This window comes from Sorex fumeus, unplaced genomic scaffold (genome assembly GCF_029834395.1).
Source record: "Sorex fumeus unplaced genomic scaffold, SorFum_2.1 ptg000002l, whole genome shotgun sequence".
Taxonomy (NCBI): Eukaryota; Metazoa; Chordata; class Mammalia; order Eulipotyphla; family Soricidae; genus Sorex; species Sorex fumeus.
This window is the reverse complement of record NW_026606059.1, coordinates 59101609-59119508: the sequence shown is the minus strand read 5'-3', so window position 1 is coordinate 59119508 and position 17900 is coordinate 59101609. Positions and strand designations below refer to the sequence as shown.

The 17900-nt window shown below is 35.2% G+C and overlaps 1 non-coding gene across 1 annotated transcript; it reads left to right on the top strand.

Annotated features, from left to right (window-relative positions):
- Positions 1-9079: 9079 nt before the first annotated feature.
- Positions 9080-9271, top strand: LOC130023453 (U2 spliceosomal RNA). The gene has a single exon (XR_008792472.1). It is a non-coding gene; the product is annotated as a U2 spliceosomal RNA (small nuclear RNA).
- Positions 9272-17900: the final 8629 nt, after the last annotated feature.

Here is a 17900-nt window from a genome sequence, read left to right as displayed (position 1 = left end):
ACTTTCTATGAACATTCAATCACATGAAGTTTAGCATTACTTGCCTATCACCTTTCCTATTCTGCTTTGCCTTGGTTCAATCCCAATCAAGGCTAGATGCTGCAGTTAGGATGACATGCTAAGTGTAGGTGACAGTTTCTGTGTCTTGGAGTATGTGACTAGGAGGTTGAGTGAGACTCAAGGCTAAACAACTGGTGCTGACACCCTGTTCTTGCCAACTTTGCCCAGTTACTCCCTTCCTCAGGGCCTCGCTTTAGGACCTCTTTGCAAGTTTGGGTCTTATCTGCTCCAGTGCCTGTCGCCATGTTCACAGGAGTCATATTACAGAAGTCATACTGTCTATTGTGACATTACACTTTGCTGATATTTTACAGCCTACTCTAAGTCTCCAATGGAGACGTTACTGGGCCCGCTCAAGCAAATCGACGATCAACGGGAGGGCCTTTACCTTTACCTTTACCTTTTACCTTTACTCTAATCTCAATTTTCCTGCATGTTGCCACCTTCTTTACGCTGGCCTTAATAGTATTGTTTCCAGTCTGGAACATACAGATGCAGATATGGTTCAATAGAATCAATGTGTAGTTATAAGAAAAAAGCTCATGAAGAAAGAGTGTGAGAGGAATACTTGCACTTTGATGCTGGGTATGGTGCAATAATGTTACATTCTGAAAGTAAAAAAAATTGTACTTAAATAAGCTACATAATGTTAATACTAATAATAATTGATCGCTTGATCACTTGACATCCTGTTACTCATTGATTTGCTCGAGCAGGCTCCAGTAACATCTCCATTCGTCCCTGTCACATGCTAGCGTAGCCCAATGGCATCTGCTCATTCTAGGAGCACAAAGAGCCTCAAACTGATCATTCAGGGTCTTAACGAAGAAGTCTGACCATTTCATAGGTGGGTGGCCACACAGTCTTTTGACGTCCCGTGGAATCCAGTCGGTAACGGCTCTTGTCAAGCAGTTGTCTCCAAATCTCATTACATGTTCAGCCCATCTGATTTTCTACGCCTTAGCAAACGAGACAGCGTCCCTGATTATTGACCATTGACAGAGGTCAGAACTTTAGATTCTTTCTCTCATTTGAGTGAAGCGTATTACTCCAAGCAAAGCTCTTTCAATTTCTCTTTGGGAGACCCAGATAGTGTTCTCATCCTGTTTGCGTAGGGCCCAGGTCTCTGAGGCATATGTTAATGCAAGAAGAACAGTGGAATCAAAGAGATGTGCCTGGAGCTGGAGGTTCTTTGTCCTCTTAGCTATTTCTTTGACACTCTTGAAGGTGTTCCAAGCTGCTCTCTTCCTCCTGCACAACTCAGGTGCCACATAATTCATTATGTTGACTTCTCGATCTAGGTACACATAACTGTTGCATTCGGAGATGGTCCTTACTAATTATTACTAATAGTAATTAGTAATGATAATATAGTTTTATGTAACTAAAAGTATTTAATGGATTCTTCTGAAAATTTTCTTCTCAATAAAGTATAAACTCTTAATTTTATCCCACCTTTGTAATATTTTCCATTTTTCTTTATGTTCTATCTACTACTTTAAAACTACGTTCTATCTACTTTAAAACTCACCAAATTTAGTATTTGCTATATGCTAAGAATAGTGTTTCAATTTTGATATGAATAAAATTACATTAAGCAAACTAAAAATATGTGCAATGTAGATTTATATAGAATGGCATTAAAAGATCTGAAAAAAGTTAATGATTTGATTACCAATAACATTGTATGACAAAGGAAGAAATGTCTAAGATATGAGTTATGGGAATTAGAATCATGATTCCAATATCAAAGTAAAAAATAAAAATTAAGCTCTGGGACAATATCAAACTAAGAAAGCTTCTGCAGAACACAAGAAAATATCACTGGAATAGAAATTCTAATAATGTGAGAAAGCATTTGCATTTTATTTATAAAGGAGCTAATATTGGGAGTTGAAGAGATGTACAGTGGGCACAACTCTTGCCTACTACGTGTCCAAACCCAGTTCAATCCCCTAACACCCCAAGTGTTCCCAAAACCCACAGGGAGTGAGCCCTTAGCTCAGAGCAGGCTTAGGACTGCTGGGTGTGTTCCACCTTAAACTTTAAAAGACTTGCTCTTCAAGCCCATGTTTACCCTTGAACATAATCTTGCTGACTTGTCTCTAATTTTCTTTGTTTGAGTATTTCCACTCTGGAAAAGCCACTCTTAAACATGTACTTCTCCCTTGATCTCCCTTCAAATCTTTCTTAATAAATTTCAATAAAAACCTTCTTGTTCCCACGTAAAAAAGAAGCTAATATTGAAGGTATACAAAAGTCTCATAAAACTCAACAACTGAACAAATAACTCCACCCCAATATGGTAGAAAAGGTGAATAGGGACTTCTCTGACTATGACTTAGAGATGTCCATGAGATCTTGAAAAAAAAAGTTTATCCTCACTTATTACCAGGAAGGCAAATCAAAACAAAAATGAGATCTCACCTCACATCTATGTGCTATATTAAGAATGCAAGAAACAGCACTTTTTGATGAGGCAGCACAATATTGACGGCAAGGTAAATTGTTCAGTCTCTTTGGAAAACAGTATAGAGGTTGCTCAAGATGCAGATAAATAAAGACTGTGAAAAATCATCTGAATAACATAAAACACTAATTCAAAAAGATAAGCTCCAGTATTCACTGCAACGTTATTCACAAAACTTAAGACAAAGAAACAATAATGCAATAATCCAATGATTGGAGATTGGATAAAGAAGTTGGCAGATATACACAAAATGAAATACTATTTAGCTTTCAGGAGGGAAAAAATCATGTCCTTTGTGGCAAAATAAATAAGCTTGAAGGGTATTATGTTAAGTGAAATAAGTCAGAAAAAAAGAAAAATGCCAGATACTGTCACTCATATGTGGGATAGAAAGAAAAAAAGCAAGGAAATAGACAAAACCAATCCACTAAAAACTGTTTTCAGATTTGAGTAAGAGCTCTAAGGAGCTAGAAAAGGAGGGCTCGAGGGGCATGCTGGGTAGAAGAGGTCAGATTGAAGGTGGTGTGAGGATTTCAGCATTTGGGTTCGAGGTGTGTGTGGCGTGATAATTTTGAAGTGCTATGAAAGAAACACTCCCTGAACATATGCAATTATGCAAACCAATGTTGGTACCTTAAGGAAACACACCTAAGAAATAAAGCCAAGGATGGTAAGTTTAAAGAAAAAAAGAAAAGCAAAAGTAAGTACTAGAGACCTAACATTCTTGCCAGAGGACACAGCTATAATAAATAGCTTAAAATATAAGAGGGCTTGACATGTTGAAATAACTGAACAAAGACCATTGACTTGGAGTGCTTTGGGAAAAGGGGAGGGGCTGTGGCATGAAATTACAAAGACAGGCCAGATCATTTTAGACCCTTGTGCAAATAAAGATAAGGAGTTTGGATTTAACATAAGTGTAAGTGAAAAGTCACTGGAGGGTTTTCAAATTATGAAGGAAAATTTTCAGCTTATGAAGAAAGTGTTCTCATCACCATGAAGAGTTCACAATGAGACATTACTTTGAACTATATTTTCTTATCTCCACTTAGAAAGAGATCAAGTATGTAAATAATATCCAAGCTCATTTAATTAAAAACATTTAATGGAAGGTAAAAATAAATACTTTCTTTTTTTCATGTTAAGTATTACATGAAAGGGAAAAATTAATAAAAACATACAGAGAAATAAAAAACACGAATGACTACAATTTTTAGATTCATAGTAATGCAGCATAAGTATGAGTTGAAAACTAAGACATGATTATTAATGGTTAACCATTTTTCTGAAATAGCAAAATTCGTGGACAACTAGAGGTGTCTGAAGTTATTTTCTGTCTTGAGGTGATTATTTGAATACTATGTTGAAAGAGCAGTACAAACCAAATAAATGTTTACAAGTCAAGAATAAATTATTTGGATGAGAAGAGGATTATTTAACTAAAAATATTCAGTTCATAGTGAATATATAGCAAAGTAGGTTGTTTTATCAGTGTGGTACCAAACAAATATTGTGAAACAAGTGATATATACTCCAAAGATTTTGTGACAATGTTAGCATTGAGTCTCCAGGAAAAAAAATAACCTTAAATTTTATTTTTACTTTTTGGTGTTTTGGGGGTTTTCTTTTTTTAAATTCTTGGGCCACACTCAGAAGTTCTCAGGGATTATTTTGCATTTAGGGGTCAGTCCTGGCAGGTTCGGAGGACCTTATAGGTGCCAATGACTACGAAGTGCCAGGGACTGACCTTGGGTAGACAGAGTACAAAGCAAACCCTATCCACTATATTGTCTCTCTGGTCCCTATTATTCTGGCTTTTTTTGTTGTTGTTGATCTACACAACTGTGTAATATTTATTTACAAGGCTGTATGTCAATTTTCTATTTCTGAAAAGTAGATGTTACCATACCAGATCCATAACCAAAGTTGCAATATTTCTCTACAATATTCCTTTCGTGCCTCTCTGTTCCTCAATTTCTTTCACTCTTTTCCGATAACATTGGTTCTACATTCAAGGTCAATTATTTGTTTTCCTTTGTCTTTGTCTGTTTCTTTGCTTATTCTTATTTATCTCACATATGAGGGAGATCATCTGGTATTTGTTTTTGCTTTCTGACCTACTTTGCTAAGTAGAACTTCTCCAGTTATAGCCATATTTTGTCAAAAGGCAAGACTTCATCTTTTCTTATAACTAAATTGCATTTTATTGTGTATTTCTAATACAACATTATCAATTCATCTGCCACTGGGTTCTTGAATTGTTTTCATATCTAAGCTATTATAATAGTATTACAATTAATATGGCTGTGTATTTGTATTTGTAATTTAGTCTTTTGGTATTCTTCAGATAGCTACTCAGGAGTGATTTTTTTATTATGTGGTAGACTTCCTTTAAATAGTTCTAAAAGTATCCATACTTTTTTCCATAGGAAACCAACCAATTTACAATCCCATCAACAGATTCAGAGATTCCTTTTTCTCCCTAACATTTTTAACAGCATTTATTTCTGGTCTTTGGATATATTTTCACAGTTGTGATGTGATAACTCATTGTTTTGTTTTTGAGTTTCCCTGAAACAAGTGAGGATGAGCAATTTTTCCCCATGCATTGGTTGGCCATATATTGCACATTTCTTCTTTAGTAGTTTCTTGACAGCTTTTCTTCTCAATTTTTTTCTTGCTAAATTATGTGAGATGCTCACACACATCTATTTATACATACATAGATATTATTAGCCCCCTATCCAATGCTTGGTGGTGCTTGAATATTTCTTCCAGAAAGGTAATATTCAATTTATCTTTTGCTAGATATATTTTATGTTATTTATTTTTTATAATATTTGGCCAATAGTGTTAGAGAACATAGTATTTATGTATAAATACCACTAATTTTACACACCTCACTGCCACCAAAGTGCTCCTTGGCCTTCATCACTCTCACTATGTCACATCTAGGCTGGTCTTCATTCCGCTTACCCTTCTCCCGACTGTTTGATAACTGATTCTGTGACTCAAAATCAAGGATTTGTCATTGATCAGTGCTATTCACTCCCTTTTTCTCTCTTTATTACACAGATGAGTGATACCATCTGGCATTTGTCTTCCTTCCTCTAACTTATTTCACTTAACATGATGTTCTCCAGTTCCATCTAAATTTCAGTTTACGGAATGAGGAAAGAGATCTTTTTAGTTTACTAGACCTATATGAAGAGTAGAGAGTGGAGTCAATTTCAGATATAAAATGATCTACTGTGTGATTTCCTCTAAAATGACTTTAGGTTTCTCAAATTGTAGTGTTTCCTGTTTAGTAATAATTGGATTTATGTTTTCATTGTTAATTGCATCACCTATTTCATTATTCATTATTTACTAATAAAAATCTGTGGAAGTACAGAGTAAATGTCACATACCCAGGAAATCTGAGTATTTTTCCACTCTTGTTAATCACATCTTTTGGTAAATCTGGAAAGTCACTGAGTTTAATATGGATAGATAATCTGGAATTCACATCGTAGCATTTCAATTCCATGCAACTATTGAGAACCCAGCACCTTTGGTAAGTGCCTGTTCAGAAGTAAAGAACCACCCCAAAGTTATATTTTTTCTATCCAAAAATTTTTTTCTTCTTTTTCAATGTCCAGAAAATGAGTTTTCCCAGTAACAAAATCACAGACCTTATTTTCCGCTACTCATTAAATACCCATTCAAGGAACTATTTGTGGGACATCTCTCACACATCCTCACAACTCTTAAAATATAAACTTTTATATTTTACATTTTAACATACCGTTCACCTACAGCAGAGTATCCAGAAAAAATAATTGCCTATTTTGTTAAAACTCCAAAAGATACTTATCTTCATCAGGCTATATTTGACTTTATTGAATATATTCAAGTTAGAGATTTCAGATAAGATACTTGGCTTTGCATATTTTTAATGTTATGTACTATGAGAAATTTAGCAACATGTACTTTTAAGCTGAAGGTGACGTACTTTTTCTCAAAAATACTAAGTCTTCTTCTTTAATTGTTTTAAGTAATTTTCTGTTGTTATCATATTCACTGCTGGCTAACAGGATTTTCAAAGAAGAATTTAAAGTAACAGAAAGTGGATTTTCCTCTCCTCTCCCAAGGTTAATTTCACTGAGTAGACCAGTGATTAGAGCATTTCAAAGCAACAATATATAAACAAAGGCAAACGATTTGTGCTGGATTTAAATTTTTAAAAATATTGATCATAGTACCCATTATAAAATGATGTTACCTTTCTGTACTTTTTTTTTTTGGTCACAACCAGTGGTGGTCCAGGTTTACCCTTGGTTCCTTTCTCGAGTACTCCTGGTGGTGCTCTGGGGATCATAAGAGGTGCCAAGTGCAAGGCAAATGTCCTGCAGAGTTTACTATCTGACTCCTCTAAGCTTTTTGATTAAAAGTAAAAATTGAGCATCTTTCTTAAAATGGATTAATTAATTCAGTTAAAACAGTTTCATACACATGTGTGTACATTTCTAAAATTAAACCTTCATGCATAATGTCTGATAGTTTCTCTTTGGTTGATAAGTGATATATTATTTCCAACATAAATTATTTATATGGGGTGAAAACAACTAAATGACATATGATTTATAGATACTCTGCAAAAGTCAAAAGCATAAACTACCCAATCACTTTAGTAAAGATGATATAAAACAGAGTAACTGGTAAATGTTTAAATTTTTAAGTTTCAGTTCAGTTCTTTGCCACAAATAGGTTTTAACCATTTACAATATTTTCCCTTAAGTCTATTCTCAACAGAGCAGTTTCTTTAAGACAGTATCCTTGTGTTTACTGCTCTGCTCAAAACCTTCAATGGCTATTATATCACGCAGAATAAAATCATTCCTTAAAATGGACTGCTTACAAAGTTTTCCACGGTCTATTACCCCTCTGCTCTCACGATCACGATCACGGTCCTCCCATTGTTCATCGATTTTTTTTTTCAAGCGGGCCCAGTAACGTCTCCATCGTGAGACTTGTTGTTACTGTGTTTGGCATATCAAATACATCACAGGTAGCTTGCCAGGCTCTGCCGGGTGGGTGAGATACTCTCAGTAGCTTGCCGGGCTCTCCGCTCTCACCTCTTATATTTCTTTCTCTGCTCCACTCCTGTTGTTTGTTGGTCTTAGAACCTATAAGGCTTTCCACTGTAGGCTGATTTCTACACCTGTAATAATATTTCTCCAGATACCCACATGGCAGTCTTGTGGATATCAGGCTCCCATTGAGTCTTCTCTAAAATATCCTCACAATAATATCTACACTAATCACTCTGTTTTAAAGCTTCTAAGAAATTTCCCTGCTCCATCCTATTTTCATAGTTTAATATTATTATAATATACCATCTGTTGGGCTGGAACGATAGCATAACGGTATGGCATTTGCCTTGTGCACAGCCAGTCCGGCTGAGCTGGATTCAATTCCTCTGCCCCTCTCAGAGAGCCCGGCAAGCTACCGAGAGTACCTCAGCAGCACGGCAAAGCCTGGCAAGCTATCTGTGGATGTATTTGATATGCCAAACACAGTAACAACAAGTCTCAAAATGGAGACATTACTGGGCCTGCTCAAGCAAATCGATGAACAACGGAAAGACAGTGACAGTGACAGTGATACATAACCAGTGTTTGGAGAAGTACCTGGCATTAATATACACATTACTATATAACATTAATGCAATATAGGTTCGATTCCTCCGCCCCTCTCAGAGAGCCTGGCAAGCTACCGAGAGTACTCAATATGCCAAATACGGTAACAAGAAGTCTCACAATGGAGACGTTACTGGGCCTGCTCGAGCAAATCGATGAACAACGGGAGGACAGCTCCTCCTCCAATATTATAAATAATCATGTACTGTACTCTCTATTCCTTAGTAACTAGAATGTAGTTTCTATGAAATATGGAGTATACTTCCTTTCTATTTATCTGTGGTGTTTGGATTGTAAAGAATGTTACTTTGTATTACAATAATACAATAATACAATATTGTAATATTGTATTACAATATTACAATAATAATGCATATATTGAAAAAAAGGGAAAGTAAATTTATTCTTAATTCTACTGCTCTATTATCATAGTTTTTAAGACAATAAAATATATTTTTGCATATCATTTTTTTCAAAGCCTGCTACATCTCTTAAGAAACTTTATTCTAACATACTATTTCAAATTTTCTTTTATTATGCAGAAAATATTCAATGACGTGTTTTTCTACAAGTTAAAGAAAAAGGCTAAGATTCAGGCTTAACTTTTGATATCATGCAAAAGTTATGACCCTCTGTGGCTGCATTTTCCCATACTAAAATTGTAATTCTATCTGCTGTGTCTCAAAAGACTGGGAGCTATTAAGTGATATGTGTAGTTATGTGGATAAATACAAATATCCCTTGTATTTTGTGATATTTTTATCACAAATATAAATATTATGATACAATAATACAAAAAGACTCATCAGACTATGATAATTAGCTTGAATTATTTTTCTGAAATGAAACTAGACTTAAATGTAAGAGGTTCACTTCTTGGCCTTTTGGTTAAGATCAGGTGTAATATCTGTTCTTATCACATTAATATCTGATATTAATATTCATCTGAGGACAATATATTAAACAGAGTTTTGGAGCACAGTGATAGAATAGGAGGTTTATCCATCAACTCCATATATCGACCTGTTATTGTAGTTCTTCCAGAAATGGTGCACTCTTCTAGGGAATTAAAAAATAATATAAGAAGAAAAGATAGTAAGTTGAAGACCTCAAGTTTTGGAAAAATATGTATCTATTGCCTGGTCATATTAATTCAAATAAGTAGATATTTAAAACATTTGCAATCCTGCTATTGAGACTGATTCAAGTTTGGGGCTGCAGAGATAGTTTAAAAGGTCACAAAGCATATTGGCATGTGGGTTGCTTGGATTTTTCACTGTCACCCCATACTCCCCTGAGCACCTCTAGGAGTGACACTCAAGTGACAAACTAAGAAAAGTCACTGAGCATGACCGGGTATGAACTGAAAACCAAACCGAAAAAAAGTCAGGTTTTCTGAAAAATAACATTAGAACATAAGAATGATATTTCATTTTAATGAAGTCAGTCTCTATTTGATAGCATAATATTAAAATAATGGGTCAGAGGGTTATAACTTACATAGGGCAAGGAGAAGACTTTGGAAGGAAATATCAGAATATGGAGTGGTGACAGAGGCTGAAACAGGATGGAACGTCTTCAGAAGAGGAGGGCTAAAAGTTCCTCATAAGAGGGGCTTCTTAAAGGACCCCCAAATAAATCAACTAATATTGTATTAACTAAGAGCAACCAGAATTGCATACTCCAAATAAATCAACTAACATATTATTGTATTAACTAAAAGTAACCAGAATTGTGTATTTCATCCAATCATTCACTCAGCCCAATTTCACTGAGCACATACTGTGTCATAAGAACTGTTGCTAGGCAAAAGAATGCATCTGTAGAAGATTAAGACTCAGCATGTACCTTTGGAAGGGACTGCATCGGAAATCCAATGGGGTCAAATGTCTGTTGCTTCCTGTCCCAGAACAGCCTTTGTCAAACTGACTTGGAGCTTTTCCTTCATTTCCTGAAGGGACTCAGCCAGTCCCAAAGCTGCCAGGAGCACATAGCAGTTTACACAATCTGCCTCCAGGCTGCTGGAGCAACTCACGTGCCCAGCTGCTTGGACAGCAGCGCAGAAGGCAGCTGTGCAAGCCCAAAGGCCTGTCCTGGCCACCCAGGCGCTCTCCCCAGAGGAGAGGAGCTAGAGCGCCAGCCCACCTGGCTACCACAGGACACTGAAGGGTCAAGCAGCAAAAGGTTTAGCATCTTTAACCATTATCTTTAGCCATGAGAACTGTAGGGAGAAAGGCATTGAAGGGTATATCTGGAACCCAAGTTAAAAGTTCTTTGAGTGAACTATTCGTATTTGAATTTTTGTTTGATGAGAAGATTCGAAGATAAACATAAAACAGGTAAACAGAAATCTATACATCTTGACATTTGTATGCTGTGAATGAGTTGCTTAGCTTCTCTGCGATAACTATAGAGAAAATAATAAACCAACCTTGTAGGACTATCATATGAATTAAAAAAGAAAATTTATGTCAAGTAATTACCATATTTCCTAAAATATATTAAAAGTATTGACCTGTTGATCCTTTTTAAAATTACTCTTCTGCCCCTTATTTGCAAATTTCTACAGTTGCTTTCTGTATTCTCCTAATTAGTTCTAATATTTATGAGAATCTATTTCTTGTCACAATAATTTGCAGGACACTGAATAACATAAAGTGAAAGGTGTATCACTCATGTTTTCTAAGAGTACTCAGACTATCAAGGGAAGAATGAAAACTAGTAGTTATTTGTACCTGCAATGTTCCAGGATCTGAAAGATAAAAGAAATACAGAATAATTCAACACTCATAGCAACCTCCTGAGGATATAAATGTCACACCAGCTCATAGAATAGGATTTTTTTTTCAATTTTTTTCCATAGAATAGGATTTGACCTCACACTCAGCTAGTGTGTGATGAAGCAGTAGACAGAATAGAATGACAAGGCCAGGATAAAACAAGATAACTAGAAATGTAGGTGGATGTTCTATTAGCAACTTCATGTCTTTCATCATTTTGAATTATGTTGCTGCTTTGACCTTTTGAGCTACTTTAAGCCTTATATTATTTTATTTGAAATTGTTCAATAATAATAGTTAATTAAAAATAGTTAATTCATCATTGATGGCACTAATAATATCATTATGTTTCAAAAATAGTAATTGAGTATATAGATCTATGTATATCTCCAAAATTCAAAAACACTATTACATTAAACAATGAGCTTAAAAATTTACCTAGAAAAGCATTAATAATCTATTTTCAATATAAATTCTTTATTTTTATTCTTAACATCAATTTCAATTTTCACAAATGGGAAAAGAGGTATCTGTGTTAATTAGTCTATAGGAATGATATTTCTCTAACAACGGAAGATCCTGGCAAGCTACCCGTGACATACTCAGTATGCCAAAAACAGTAACATTGACGGTCCTCATTCCCCTGAAAGAGCCCCCAGTACACCATTGGGCTACACTAGTGCGTGACAGGAATGAAGGGAGATGTTACTGGTGCATGCTCAAGCAAATTGATGAACAACAGGATGACAATGATACAGTGATTACTCCAACAGGACCCAAATACGTCAGCTTAAAAACAATAGAAACTTACTTCTTTCTCCTATTCTAATGTAAAAAATAGAGATCCTGCTCCACTGACTCCACTGTTTCTTTCTTTCAGTAACTACAATCCAAAGCAAGACCCTATTGAAGGTTTTATCTCAAAGAGCAATAAAAAGAGCAAATGGATGGCAAGAAACATCTTCAAGCAGGTGACAACATGAAGTTGCCAACAGCACACCCACCTACATTTTAAGAGCTGCAGAAGGTGCTGAGAAAGGTCATGCATAGATAAATGTTTACATTTATCGATAAATTATACTTCTGATAAAATATTTTGATGTGAAAGGAAAAGGAATAAGTTTGGTGAAAAGTCATGGCCATTTAAGTTCCAATAAATCGGTCATGATCCTCCAATAATTTGGTTGATTTTTATTTTATATGTAATTAAGTTGATGAGTAAGGCTTGGCCATTTATTAAGTTTATATATAGTGAGGCAGCACTCTCAGAAAATGCTTGAATGTAATCTAGAGTAGTTATATGATCACAGAAATATTTTGTTCTATGATCAGAGTTATACTTTCTTCTCCACTTTAATCAGTCATTAATGTTTTCTTTAAAAATCTATGCATACAAATTATTTTTCTCTTTTTCACAGGAATAAGGATACCATGATTTTTAACAGTATTCTATGGGCTTAGAAGTAACTTTGCATATATTTAATTCATGTTGAGTACAAATTAAATATGAAATTTAAGCTAATAATATGTACATGACTCTATATGTACACAGATATATTTATATGTGCATATATGTCTTAAATGGCAACTGGTTCATGTATTAAGTACATATTAATATTAGATGACAAGGATGAGGGAAGAAGAATAGATGTGATTCCTCAATGCTGACTTTAAAACTATTAAAAAACATTTCCGTATTGGTATATGCATTCATTTTATGGAAAATATTTGTTAGCATTTTTATTACAACAGCAAATAGTGATGCTTGTGCAATCATAAGGTAAAAATATATAGTATTTCTTTTTGGGGGGCTGGGGCAATCACACCCAGTGATGCACAGGGGTTACTCCTGGCTCTGGAATTACTCAGGAATTACTCCTGACGGTGATCAGGGGACCATATGGGATGCTGGGAATCCCCGGGTCGGCCGAGTGCAAGGCAAACACCCTACCCACTGTGCTATCGCTCCAACCCCTATATAAAATCTCTTGATACGAAAAGTTTTTAACAAAGATTCTTTTTCTTTTCTAGATATTTACTACAGTCTCAGATGAGTCTTTGAAAAGTTTGTGACTCAGATAAAGATTACAGAAAACTTTTTACCTTCCCAAAACTATTCAGAAAAACTTAGAGAAACTTCTGTTCTCTCCTAACAAAATTAGTTTCTCAGTTTATTTATTGCACTTTCCTCTCTTTTCTAAATCTCAATTTGTATTTTAAAAAAGCAACAACTTTGGCTGTTTTAATTTTCATTTCCCTGGCAATCTGTTTTACTTTTTTTCTCCTTCCAATTTTCAGGAATGACATCTTCCCCTAAGCACCTATCCTGCTTCTCAGATTCTACTGATTTAAGCTTCTTCATCCCAAATTCATGCCTTTATTTGCTTGGTACAATGTGATGAAATTACTGCCTTCAAATGTTTGACTCCAAACCAAGTGAACTTCAGAATAGACTGATTTTATTGTGCCTTATCATATTAAATATGCAAGGAAGTAGTTCATTACAATTTATTTATAATAGTTTACTACAGATTATGGACATGGTATTCTCAGGAATGAATATTGGACACAACCAATGCTTGCCAACTAAGGAATGAGAAAACCAGCTTTTGTGAAAACAAAGAGCAATATTTTAACCACAAGCAGAGATGCCTGGTGAGTCAATAATTCTTTTAGTAACCCAAATGGAAATGAACAGGGATACACTTGCATTTAATGCTCTATCTCTCAAAGTTCTTTGTAGTCAAAAACTCTAATGCAAATGGTAAAGGCATCAGAATCATGAAGGATTGCTAAAACATATTTCTTAGGAAAATTAAGTGGATCTCTAAAGAAAAAAAGTTATCAACAGAAATAGAACATGAGGTTGTTCTTTCAACAAATCTTATAATTTTTGTCTTGAATACTGTTTCTCTGAGTGATTTCTCCTACCTCATGGGAGTTTTTGCTTAAACGAAATTAAAAGTGTGAAGATGAGAGCTACAAAAACAAAATAATAGAGTAAAACATTTCATCTCCAGAAAAGAGTCTGTGCATTGTGGCTTAATAGACTTCATTTGAATGTCAACTATGATATTTACTAGCTATGAAGCTTTGAGACAATTACTTATCTTTATAAGATTCAATATTGTCATTCATGCAGTGTGATAAAAGAAAACAAATATGAAATTTTCTTGTAATAATTTTAAAAATATTGTATGTAATGCACTTAATAGTCAAGCATATTATATAAAATATATTATATGCAATAGCTTATATTTAACAAAACACATTGCATAAAATTGAATGCCTATAAAGATTATATCAATTCTATATTTGTTTTTTATTTTAATTTTATTTTTTTGCTTTTTGGATCACACCCGGCGATGCACAGGGGTTACTTCTGGCTCTGCACTCAGGAATTACCCCTGGCAGGGCTCAGGGGACCATATGGGATGCTGGGAATCAAGTCCGGGTCAGCTGCATGCAAGGCAAGCGCCATACCTGCTGTGCTATTGCTCCAGCCCTCAATTCTACGTTTGATTTGATGAGTTTAATTTGTGTTATGAGAATATTTTAATCTTTTTTTTTCTCTTGGATGCTTGTTTTAGAGTAACTATGGTTATTTTGTTGTATCTAGACTTGAAACATCAATTTTACTCTGAGACATGTCAAGGTATATTTTATATCAAACTTTAGTTAATTGTATATCTCTCTGGGAAAAGTCACCAAATTATTTTTACAAAGTTAATAGTAAAACTTCTGGAAAGACTGAACAGCTCTGTTTTATTGATTCCAGTCTTCTCCTTAGCACTGTTCTGTCAAAACAAGGTCCTTTCCCACAGGAATATCTGTTAAAAAAAACCCAGCTTCTTCCCTGCCACTGTTCAGTACCGCTTCTTTTTTAGTAACCACCCCAAATAAGACAGAAAACTTATTCTTCAAAGACCAAAATTGTGACTGTCTTACAATATGGTTGGTGTGAAAATAATATATAATTTTTGTTAGTAAAATTTCTGTAAGTGATATAATACCAACAGACACTTCTCTATACTTTCAGATATTTGGAATTACTGCACAATACATTTTGTTTACTTTTTAAAGATGACACTTATAGAGAATAGTTCAAAAGTTGCAGGATTTAGTGTTATATAAGGTGGGAATGAGGGAAAGTGGGAATGTGGTCATTAGAAGTTATTAAATGTGAGGATCTGAAGAGAGCGTGCAAGGGTAAGGCGCTTGTCTTGCATGCCTCCTACCCAGGTTCTATCCTCTGCACTGCATTTGGTCTACTGAGCGTCACGAGAAGTGATCCCTGAGTATAGTGCCAGAAGGAAACCCCGAGCACTGCCACTGTGACCTCCAAACAAAACAAGTCAGTGTGAAAAGTTCTTGTGGTGATGGTCTTCTGTATCTTTTTTTCTTTTGGTTTTAAGGTCACACACAACCCGTAATAGTCAAGACTAATTCTGGCTCAGTACTAAGGATTTTTCCCAGCAGTGCTCAGGAGAATGTGTGGTACTTGAGCTTGTATGCAGGCTGCCAGCAATACACTGCATTCCTTTGCGGTAGCTCTCTAACCTGGTATTCTATAAATTAATCATAGTACTGTTTTATGAACTTTACATGAGCCAGTAATAAACTTATCTAGAACTAAATGTACATACATATATACACATTTAAATGCATACTCATGATGGGGAACACATAAAATTTGAAAAGAAACATGGTGGAAAATTTTTCAGTGTCAGATCAGGTTGCAATATTTTGCTATAATTTTGTAAGATTTTATTATTGGAGCGCTAGGTACAGGAAAATTGATACGCTTATTACTTAGAGCTACATGTGATTTTAAGTATTTTCAAAGTAAAAAGTTGAATTGAGAAAAATAGAAGTTAATGTATTTTTAAATAAAAGTAATATATTTTTATCTACCTTTATGTAGATCATAATATTTTGAGAGAAAAGAGATTTTTTCTAGACCATTTACATACATTTTAATAGCACTTTGAAGTCTCCCTAATGTCCATCTAGAAATTTCTGTCTCTTAAAAGGCCAGTTACCGCAAGAGAGCTGCTGAACCTACCAGCAAGGGGTAAACAAACTCAGCAAATGTGGATGTATTAGTTTTGTCATTTGATGAACGAGGAAAAACTTCTCCAGGAAGAAAAGGAGAAGCTTGAGAAAGTAGAGTTTCTTGAGCATGCCCAGAGGGAAAATGAAGTCATTGTTATCGGATGTGACACCTAGAGCCAGGCTGGCAAGTGTGCCACCAACGATGAAGAGAGTCTGGGATCGATTAAGGGAAAGTGAACTTCTAACCTATGTGAACTGTCACGACTGAGTCCTGGCCTAGCTGATCTCTCAGTTTCCAGAGGTTAATCACAGTCCTCCGCTGCTGACAAGGAGCCCCTCTCTTTAGAGGAAAAGTTACTAAACGTATATCCTCTAAATCTTAAGTTACTAAATGTGTATCCTCTAGAGGGTGAAAAAAATTCTTTCTCCTTCTTTGGAGTGAGAAAAAAGTGAGAGATATAATTTTGCTTAAGAATAAGCCTTTTACCCAAATCAATGGCTTGCATATAAATGGTTCTCTAAATTTTTATCAACTGTTAATTTGAAATAATTTTTTAGTTTCAACATCCTTTTCATCTATATTCCACATAATTTAACTGGTAAGTGCTTATTATATACCAGGCATTACATTTTAATTTTTATTAAATATATGTCAAACATTGCTTTTCATATATCTAAGTACAAGATGACATTTTTAATGTCCACTAAACGAGGCCATTGAGGCATAGGCTGATTGAACAATTTCTAGGGAACAAATCCATTAAGTAGCAGATCTAAATGCAAATGGTCAGATCATTCCCAATGTTCTTTGTAAACCACAAGTGTGATTTCTGGTTATTTCAGAGTAGTGTCAATTTTTTGCCAGATATATGTATTAAAAAACAAAGGCCTCCATTTTGGTTTGGTGCTTAACTATAATTCCCACTAGAATTTCAAAACACATTCACAGTTCTCTCAATGTTTGTAATAATCCTAGAAAGTACCACTTATCACCCCTGCTTTACTAAAGAAAAATTAGGGTAAACATAATGAATTGGCTTAAAATGATAATAAAGGTAAGGTAAAGGTAAAGGCCCTCCCGTTGATCGTCGATTTGCTCGAGCGGGCCCAGTAACGTCTCCATTGGAGACTTTGTTGTTACTGTGTCTGGCATATCGAATACTCTCGGTAGCTTGCTGGGCTCTACGTGAGGGGCGGAGGAATCGAACTCGGGTCGGCCATGTTGGCCACTTGTAAGGCGAACGCCCTACCCGCTGTAGAGCGATAGCATAGCGGTAGGGCATTTGCCTTGCACGCAGCCAACAAAATGATAATCTATCTAATAAATGTTGAAGCTTTTCCCTCTTGTGTTTCATCTTCTAAAACTGGCTCTTGGATTTTCCAAATACTGTTGAGCCTTGCATTTGAGAATCAACCTTGCTAGCATCAGCCACATTTTCAATTGAGTTTTAAGATCTGACTACGAGTAACTAGATTAATTAAGCTACTGGAAGTATAGTTTTTTTCATCTATAATTTAAAACTACGAGAGGGAGTTTGTTTATATGCAGCAATTTAAAACTTCCCTCTCAGAGAGCTCTGCAAACTATGAAGAGTATCCCACCCATATGGCAGAGCCTGGCAAGCTCTCCGTGCCTATTCGATATGCCAAAAACAGTATCAAATCTCACACTGTAGACGTTACTGATGCCCACTCAAGCAAATTGATGAACAGCAGGAGGACAATGCTCAGTGCTACAATTTAAAACTAGCATTGACACCAGTGCTTTCAATCTCAATGATTGTTATAAAGAAGAGACAAGTGAAAAGAATGTTTGTCACCTATAAACTTTTAGGTGCATTTAAATGATCATTA